Source organism: Aplidium turbinatum, chromosome 11 (assembly GCF_918807975.1).
Source record: "Aplidium turbinatum chromosome 11, kaAplTurb1.1, whole genome shotgun sequence".
Taxonomy (NCBI): Eukaryota; Metazoa; Chordata; class Ascidiacea; order Aplousobranchia; family Polyclinidae; genus Aplidium; species Aplidium turbinatum.
The window spans coordinates 20,350,222-20,360,740 of record NC_137482.1 but is presented as its reverse complement, the minus strand read 5'-3'; positions in this window follow the sequence as shown (position 1 = coordinate 20,360,740).

The following is a 10,519-nucleotide window of genomic DNA, read 5'->3' as shown; positions in this document are numbered from 1 at the left end:
ACCCCGATAGTTCATCTGGTCAAGCGCCTAACTTTCAGTTTAGTTCAGTTTGTGTTTATTTCTGACCATCACAGCGAAAAAAACATAGGCCTATATCTTATAGGCTACCAAACATAGCAGAGGAGAAAAAGGTAAAAGCGACAAAACACAAACGTTACCAGAAGCCTATGTGTTTGATACCGAAACAGGACAATGTGTTTAAAAATATGGCACGGTCGCAAACGAAAAAAATTCAAGATCAAGCGACGTTGATTCCACTCTTGGGGTGTGCGCTTGAGCAACGTCTTTTAAAGACAGCTCTTCGGTCAGCGGCAGGCCTACCTTGCGAATGGAATAATTCATCGACAACAACACTTAACCCACGGATGACTTAAACCAGCGGAAACTTCACTTTGTCAATTCCGGAAACAGGGCCTGCGTCACTGCGTCAGTGGTTCAAAGCCTCTAGCCCACAAATATGCAAAACTGTGAAGATTAAGCTCTCAAACAAGCTTTCCCAGACCGAGGATAAGGATTCTCACAATCAATCAAGTCTCAGTCTGTCCTTGGTCTTGATAGAAGCTGCTGCAGAAAATGTAGCCTACGCTGTAGCTGCAAAGATATGTAGAACTGAGCATTGTAAATCATGAGTTGAAACATGCGGACAAATTAGTGATAGATTTGTCTCCTGAATCCGCCAATGGGCTTCACTGCCCAAGTCGACCTCACCAGTCATATTCACACTCACTGAAGCAAGCCCGCAACCAGGGGGGGGCATTGGGGGCATTTGCCCCCCCCGAAATTTTTTGAAAAAGTTTTAAGTGATGAAAGTCTAGCAAGTGCGATTGATGCGGTGTCAACAATAGAATTCCAAAAAAAGTTTTATCTAAACATTTACAAATTCTTGATAATTTTGGCTACACTTCCAGTCACAACTGCTTCTGCAGAAAGAACATTTAGCTGTATACGACGCTTGAAAAGTTACCTTAGAAGCACTATGGGGCAGGACAGGCTTTCTGGACTAGCTCTCATGCAAATCCATCGTAGGCTACTCAAATTCCAAGCGCGGAATTGGCGTTAAACGAACTTGCCGAATCAAGTAGAAAGTTAGACATTATGCTCTAAATTAAAATGTAATTTTGTATTTGCAAAGTCAACTTCTTTGGGCCTACAAACATAAAAACTTGTTGAGCCAACAAAATGTTTCAGGATTGTAATTTGTAGCCTAATTACCGTGTTGAGTTTATTCATATGTATCTGTTTGTTTATGTTGATGTAAATATATGTTATTGATTAATTTATGACTCCAGTCGTGCCAATGCAGTTCGTAGCCTACAGATGTTGTATTTTATTTGTAATCGACTAAACACATTACTGTACGGTATTATCGTAATTTTCTTCCTTGGGTAGTCATAGCTAAATGAGAAAAGGTTACAAAGACTAGTTTCCTATGCTGTACGGTACTAAACAAAAACGTGATTGACATAAGTTATGACCACTGAACCGTAACATGGTAGTGCCACACACTCTATCAATGGGCGTGGACAACATAAAAATGTCACAATGCATCATTTTAATGTTTGTTCTTTGATAAAAATTAAATGCCCCCCCCCGAAAATATTTGCTGGTTGCGGGCCTGCACTGAAGTCTACTTTAGATCATTTGACCAGCTTCGAAAACAAAACATCAACAACATTTCGTAGACAACTGGTCATAGGCTATAGCTAATTTGCTGCAGAAGTGTACAGGAGCCGGAGTCTGAAACTCTTGGCAAAAACAGGAGTTGAAGTCTTAATTTTTTTTGCTAGTTGATACTTTTAGCTTAGAAATATTTACGCTGCACTTCGAGCGGTTGTTACTTTTGTGCGCTGCTGTGGTTTTATTTTACAAGCAGTTATTGTTACATTTAAAAATATGTTTTGTGTTTCATAACAGCAAACATGGAAGGTGTAAGTTATAGCCTAATATAAAACAACCTGGATGATGGTCTGCGCTCGGAGTCGAATTGGAGTCAATACTCCCAAAAAAATTGGAGCAAGAGTGGAGTCACAAACTTGGAGCCAAAGGCTAGAACATCTGATTTCGTAAGCTATAGGCCTTTGGTTTGCTGTACACAATACAGCCCATTAGCGCATTCAAGACACCTCAACTTATCAACAACACACAACCCAATCTACCAAACGCCGTAACACGGCACGAAACTTTGCATAGCCGCTTTGGACAGCAGCGGTGTAGGCCCCTATGTAGGCTCTGATTTGTCCAGAGCGTCGGCAACAAAAATAGTCCTGTGGCCACCATCCTGTGTCAATTCAAACTGTGTGGACTTTGTGAAGATTAAGGCAAAAATATAGATGGTTGTCGAAATTTATGAAGTTGCAAGTAGGGAACGTTCAAATATTACGTAACGCTTTTTTTCCGAATTTTTGACCCCCCCTCCCCCATGTAACGCCAACGTAACGCTTTTTTCAATCCCCCCCCTCCCCCATGTAACGCTTTTTCACTACGAATTCAGCACAAAAAACTACCATTCCGTACTCGAAAGCGTTACGTAACGTTTTGCTTGAACCCCCTCCCCCCCGATGTGACGCTAACGTAACGCTTTGCATAAACCCCCCCCTCCCCCTAGAAAGCGTTACGTAATATTTGAACGTTCCCGTACGGTACGGTAATTACAGAAAACGAAGGTAGTTTTCTTTGAGTTGGTTTATTAATCAAAAGTCGCTTGTGGTGAATCAAAATGATAGCACTCTCTTTCCTGCTATTTATATTACACAGAAGGCGTTTAAACCATGGAGAGCAAAAAACGAATGCAAATTCTTCTTGACGAGTCGAATTGATTCCATGCCCTTGGAAACTACACAGTGGTAGGCTACGTATGAATGTTGATTCTTCCCAACTGATGCTGGTCACTCTTTCTTTTGCTCTCATGGTTGTAGTGTCTGTGTATTTACATAATCTGTATTGGAAACCCGTAACGTGCTAGTATATAAATGACTCGTGTCTCGCTGTTTGGATTCTTTGTTCCGCCACGCAAATACAAGTGCTATGTTAAATCTGAACTATCAAGTTGTGTAAAGCAGGCTAGGCAGACACAACAATTCTGGCGACGAGGATAGTAGGATAATACTCAGAAAAGAATGGAGATACCTACGTTTGATTTACAACCTTTTGACTGTGAAAGTCCTGGAGCAAGCACGCGATGGACCAGATGGAAACGAGCTTTTGAGTTGTATGCTGAAGGAAAAAATGTCACGAATGCTTCTAGAAAGCGAGCTCTGCTGCTGCATTGTGCTGGAATGGCAGTGCAGGACATTTTCTTTACCTTTGAAGGGGAATTGAACAGCTATGAAGCTGCTGTTCAAGCATTAACTAATTATTTTACGCCGTTAAACAATGTCCCGTTTGAACGCCATGTATTTAGATCTCTATTTCAAAAAGAGGAAGAAAGTGTAGAACAATTTATAACTCGATTAAAACAAAAAGCAGAAACGTGCAGTTTTGAAGACATGGATGATCAAATTCGTGATCAAGTCGTGGAAAAATGTAGATCGGATGCGTTACGACGGCGACTCTTAGAAAAAGGAAGTGACTTGAACCTAAAAACGTTAAGAGAATTGGCCTTGGCATTCGAAGTGTCAGAAATTCAATCAAGATCATACAGTCAGGAAGTCAACAAAATCTCGACGTTTAAATCAGTTAAGAAAAGCTATCAATCTCGATTCCGATGTTACCGATGCGGAAGGGAAGGTCACAAAAGCAGCGACAGAAATTGTCCAGCGCAAGGAAAAGAATGCAGAAAATGCAATAAAATGGGTCATTTTGCAAGCTGCTGCAGAACAAAATCTGTTGGAACCAGCCACGTGGAAAAGAACCCGACGAATGGAAGCAACAGGACGAACCGAAAAAATAACATCAGACAAGTAAAACGAAATGCTGATGGTGAGTTGGACTATATCTTTAATGTATGTAGTTACAATACTGGAAAAGTTTCGGTAAATGTTGGTGGAATCAATATTTCAATGATTATCGACTCGGGAGCTACATGTAATGTAATTGATCGTGCACTGTGGGAAGATTTAAAAAAACAGCGCATTAAGTGCAAAAGCCATCTTTCTGACAAAACAATCTACGCTTATGGAAGTGATGCACCTTTGAAAATAGCAGGAATTTTCACTGCAGACGTTGAAACAACAAAAAAAGCACTGAAAAATGTCGAATTTGTAGTGATCGAAGGAAAAGGGCAACCGCTGCTAGGATTGAAAACAGCCACAGAGTTACAAATAATTAAATTTGATTGTGAACTAAATGCTGTAACTAAAAGTTCTTCGTTTTTGAATAAATATCAGTCATGTTTCGATGGTGTGGGAAAATTAAAAGACTTTCAATTAACAATACCTGTTGATAAAAATGTTAAGCCTGTGTGTCAACCTGTAAGACGAATACCATTTAACCTTCGGGACAAGTTAGGAGAAAAATTAAAACAGTTGGAAGACCTTGACATCATCGAAAAAGTTGAAGAACCGTCAACTTGGGTTTCACCTGCAATGATCGTGCCCAAGCAAAATGGAGACATTCGTTTGTGTGTCGATATGCGCCAAGCTAACAAAGCTGTCAGAAGAGAACGTCACCCGATGCCTACCATTGAAGAAGTGCTGCATGACATGAACCAAAGCAAGGTATTCACTAAACTAGATGTCAAATGGGCGTATCACCAAATTGAATTACAACCTAGTTCTAGAAATATTACTACATTTGTGACGCATGAAGGATTATATCGATACAAGAGACTGATGTTTGGAGTTAGTTGTGCTCCGGAGATGTACCAACGAGTAATGCAACAAACGCTACAAGGTTGTACAGGAGTCAAGAATATTCTTGATGACATTATCGTGTACGGGTCGACTCAAGAGGAGCATGACAGATAGTGGGTTCACGCTGAACAAAGAAAAGTGCGAATTCAACAAAGACAAACTTGTATTTATGGGACATGTGCTGTCGTCTAAAGGAATTGACCCGGAAGAGGCAAAAGTTGAAGCTGTTAAGGAAGCAAGAGCACCAGAAAACGCTGCTGAAGTAAGAAGTTTTTTAGGACTGGTGAATTATAATGCTAGATTTATACCTGATTTAGCCACGGTGTCGGAACCGCTTCGTATGTTAACTCGTAAAAGTGTTGATTTTTATTGGGGTAAAGCTCAACAGCAATCCTTTGAAAAGCTAAAATCTTTATTGTGCAATTGTGTAACTTTGGGTTATTATGACAAACATGCTAAAACTCAAGTAATTGCTGATGCTAGTCCTTATGGTTTAGCTGGAGTGCTGGTGCAAAACCAAAATGGAAAAAATTATGTTATTAGTTATGCTAGCCGTACTTTAACCGAAATTGAACGTAAATATTCGCAAACTGAAAAAGAAGCTTTAGCTATTGTGTGGGCATGCGAAAGATTTCACGTTTATTTGTATGGGAGCAGTTTTGATTTATTAACAGATCATAAACCGTTAAAATTCATTTTCACTTCCCGCTCCAAGCCGAATGCTAGAATGGAACGCTGGATTTTAAGATTAATGCCTTATCAATATGAAGTGAAGTATATCCCAGGGAGGCAAAACATTGCCGATTGCTTATCTCGCTTATTTTCTTCAAAAGCGCTGTGCAAACACGTTGATGACACGCATGAGTATGTGAAATTTGTAGCAAAAGAAGCGACGCCTATTGCCATGAGCACACGTGACATCGAGCGTGCAACAAACGCTGATTTTGAGTTGCGCAATGTCATGGATTGCATTCTTTCGAACGACTGGTGTGAACTTGAATGTAAATCTTATCTAACAGTTCGAAGTGAATTAGCTGTCATTGGCCGTCTTCTATTACGCGGTACACGTATTGTGATTCCAAAAACATTGAGACAACATGTTCTTACGTTAGCTCACGAGGGCCATCCTGGTATCGTTGTCATGAAGAGACGTCTTCGTACTAAAGTATGGTGGCCTGGCATAGACAAAGATGCCGATCGTTTTTGTAAAAATTGTTTTGGGTGTCAACTTGTTTCAAAACCTGTATCTCCTGAACCCATGAAACGTACCGAATTGCCGGAAGGACCCTGGCAAGATCTTGCTATTGATTTAATGGGACCTCTGCCTTCTGGTGATTATGTTTTTGTTGTGATCGATTATTTTAGTCGTTACTTTGAAATTGATGTTATGAAAACAGTTACTAGTGAAAAAGTGATTGGAAGATTAAAGAAAGTGTTTGCAACGCATGGTTTACCTTGTTCAATAACTTCTGATAATGGTCCGCAATTTATTAGCAACGAATTTCATTCATTTTTGAGCGAATGTGGAATATTGCATCGTAGAGTGACTCCATTGTGGCCTCAAGCCAACGGAGAAGTTGAAATTCAAAATCGCTCATTGCTTAAACGCATTAAAATTGCACAAGCTGAAGGTAAAAACTGGAAAAATGAATTGTATTCGTATTTACTTATGTATCGCTCTACACCACACTCAACGACTGGAGTTAGTCCAGCCGAATTGTTGTTCAAACGAAAATTGCGTACTAAGTTACCATGCATTGATCGTTCTTATGACCATGATTCTAAATCTGTTCGTGACAGAGATTCAGAAATGAAGGAAAAGGGAAAGTTATATGCTGATCTTAGACGTGGTGCAGTTCAAGCTGATATTAAACCTGGTGACACTGTACTATTGAAACAATATGGCCGTGATAAACTTTCTACTACCTTTCGTAAAGATCCGTTTATTGTCACAGAGAAACATGGTAATTGTGTGATTGTTGAAAATGATGACGCAAAGTATAAAAGAAACGTAACCCATGTTAAGAAATTTCATGATTCAAACAATGACCCAACCACTGATGTGTCTTCGAGACATAATGTCTCGACTGAGGCTTTCTCTGATTCAACTGATGTAATACCTGAACAAAATGTTTCGCCTGATAACCTTACTGACGCTGTTATTCTAACCAGGCCACACCGCAACATCAAACCACCGCAACGGTTTAAAGACTTTGTTATGTAATTTACTGTGTTGTGTTTAGCCAGAACTGTTATGTTTAATTCTTGATCTGTTGACTACATTTCGAAATAGTGTTTGATTCTGAAAAGGAAAGAGATGTAGTGTCTGTGTATTTACATAATCTGTATTGGAAACCCGTAACGTGCTAGTATATAAATGACTCGTGTCTCGCTGTTTGGATTCTTTGTTCCGCCACGCAAATACAAGTGCTATGTTAAATCTGAACTATCAAGTTGTGTAAAGCAGGCTAGGCAGACACAACAATGGTAAATTTCTTTTCGGTTGTTGATTAACAACATTTAAAATCTCTTTTTTGGTATTATAACTTGGGCGTAATGTTTTTGTTTCGAATTTTATTTGAATGTTTAGTTGCTTCGCCACACCAGACGAGTAATCGTTACCGTACTTGATTTAGTCCTCTGAATCACAGCATCGTGGGTAGGGGGACACTTTTCGAACCGGGAAGGGCGTAGCGACCAAAGAACTCCAACGAAGTGTTTCATGGTGCATTTGCTGCTTTGGAGAACTGTCTCTTTCTTCGACAATTATACTAGCGATTTTCCTCTCTTAAAAAGATGTCTTGTTTTTGAAGCACAAGAATCTTATTGGTACCGGATTAAATTATTCCATCAATGGCCCTGATCAGTCGTCTGAATGCCGTGCAGCACTTCGCGATAATTTAGCTTATATGTGAACAAACTCGGTGCTCACTCGTCGTATAGGCAAGCTTCCCATCACCAACTTCGTTGCCTAAAAAATATTCCTTCCATTGGCTACCCAGTAAATCTGGGCTTTGCAAAAGCCAGTAAGTGCAAGCATGGGGCAGACCAACAAGGTATTTTATAATTAATTACTAATTCTGTATTTTATATTAATGATTTTACTTTGATTGCCAACGTACAACATAGCGCAAAATCCCCAATTTTGCGTTTGCATGTTTAAGTTCAGGTTATCATAAATGTTAACTTGACTTTGTTTTTGGTGTGGTTTTTAAGCGCGGGAAGGTTGCATTTCTCTCTTACATTTTTTTGGATGTTAAATGGCAAAATCATCATTTCTGTAGGGTAGTATAACTGACTAACAGACTGTAGAGTCGTCATGATGTTTCCCTGTCAGTATAGGAACTCGTGCAACTTTTGCAGTGCATATACAATAGGATGTTTCATTTTTTCACGATTTTTGAAATCAAAAATGCTTGGGGTCTAATCAGATCGGATTTTGGCCACAAACAACCGATCCAAAATATTTTTTCGATCGGACGACTTTTAGAGGGTGCGCGGCCCCCCCAAAGTTTGAAAATTTAAAGCGTGGAAAAATTTGCAGGAAATATGCGATATCTCGGTAACGGAAAGTGATAGGAAGACGTGTAAGGTGTCAACTTGTGCGGAATGGCCAACTTCCTATCTGCGTTTAATACATTTTGCTACCCTATCTGCAACGAAAAAAAGTTAATTGCAAAAAACTGTTTTTTTCATATTTTCGATGTTTCGTTCTACAGAAGCAAAACCCTTGGAACCAGTAACTACAGTGATTACAAGTTATAGAGAGCAACAAACATGTGCTATGGCATAGGGTACAAGTGTGCATCGAATGTTACACAACAATGGACTTCCTTTCACGATTGGCTTAGAATACCGTCATCTCCTATCGCACAGTCTCTCACATGTAAACGTTTCAGCATAAGCTACCAACACAGAGTAATTAAACAAAACAGTTGACATTGACGTGGCTGTGCAAATCAAGAGTCATACACCATGTGAACGCGAAGAAAATCATAAATTCAACAGTATGTACAATACTTGCGGACTAGAGGTACTCAAACGCAGGAACAGGGATCCCCCAGTCATAACCAGTGAAAGCAAAACAAATAAGCAACATCATGTAGAACGAAAATTCGGGCATGTTACCCAAGAATAAAAATTACTGCCGGCATGTAACACTTAATGATTATTCTTCAGCATTGCTTAAATGCACCACATGCACCAATAATCGCATTAAAGACAGCTTCACTATTAAACAGAAATTTCCTTGAGAAAAGACTTTACTCCGATAACTCTTTCCATAGTTTTGTTCTTTGCTCGATCATGCGTTTGAACCAAAAACACATAACGATCCATACCATTCACATTTCGATCATCATAATGAAGCTGCAGGAAATCGGAAGCAGAGATGTCATCATCACATTTTTCTAAACACAGCTTTCTTGTTTTCTCCCTACATCTATATACATGGTAGTCGGTGAGGCAGCAATATCGTCACCAGCATATGCAAGCAACTGGTCAGATTGTTGGCGAGTAGAAGTGTTTCGCCGGTCAGCTAACATACAGCTTAAAGAACTTACGGCAATTTTTCGTTTTTTTGTGTACATCTTGCCACCTGTTACTGCTGTCTTGGCGAAATCAGGATCAAGAATTAAGCCTCGTGTCTCATCTTCCGAAGACTCACTGGTGGAAACGGTTATATCAGGTGTAATCATATCTGCAGGTCTTCGCCTTAGCCTCTCCTGTGCTACCAGGCTGGAAGTTTCTGAGCTGGTTGAATAAGAGCAAGATGGTTCATCTTCACTTGGTAACTTTTGCTGGTAAGAACTCTGATGACTCAATCTATTTTTTTACCCTTAAAGTAAAAGATCTGTCGCGAGATGCAGTAATAAACATCTTTCTAGCAGAACTTTGATCTTGCAAAAACTCAATCTCCTCTTCTGGGATACGGTGCATCCATTGACAGCCACAAGAAAGTCTGCCGTTGTAAAACTTCACCTGTGATGGAATGGCACATTTACACTTGCAGATATCAAACAGCTCATGGAATATACCTTCTGTCGCTCCCGTCTGTGGCTGTTTTCTTTTCTTGATTGCCTTAAATTTGTTTATGAGCAGTTTTAACCTGGTCTCAACTCGAATGATGCTTATCGCCGGAAGGCTGGCACTAACCCAAACATGAACTATATCATTTATCAACTGTCCCTTGACATCAGCAAAACATGGAGGCTTCTTAAAGAACTTGGGATTCGTTTCACTGCATTGCTTGCATAAAAAAATGTAGTGGTGAAGAACGCTTATGTTTGTGGTTAGTACATTCCCTGGCAGCTTTTCAAATTTCTGCAATGTCTCACTGGCGTCAAGTCTTGTTTCTGGCATAATAGCAATTGAACTAACTACTTCTGGGTACAAATAGCCAATACTTAAATCTTAACACCTGCAATGACAATCCATGGTAAATTATACCAGCAGATGGCGAATGACATCGACTCAATCTGCAACGGGAGCTTCTCAAAACAACCCTATACATTATAACTAACAAATCTTCTTACTACAAACTCGAACAAGAATGTAATTCTGAAAACTTAAAAAGCACAGTATAATATTCTATAAGTCGTCCACCTGCATTGTTAGATCAAAGTGCATTTAACAAAACCTTTTGTTCGTAAAAAATGTCATTTGTCATCACTGCAGTTACTGGAAGGAATTTGCTTCTGTAGAACTGGGAAGAAAACATCGAAAATATG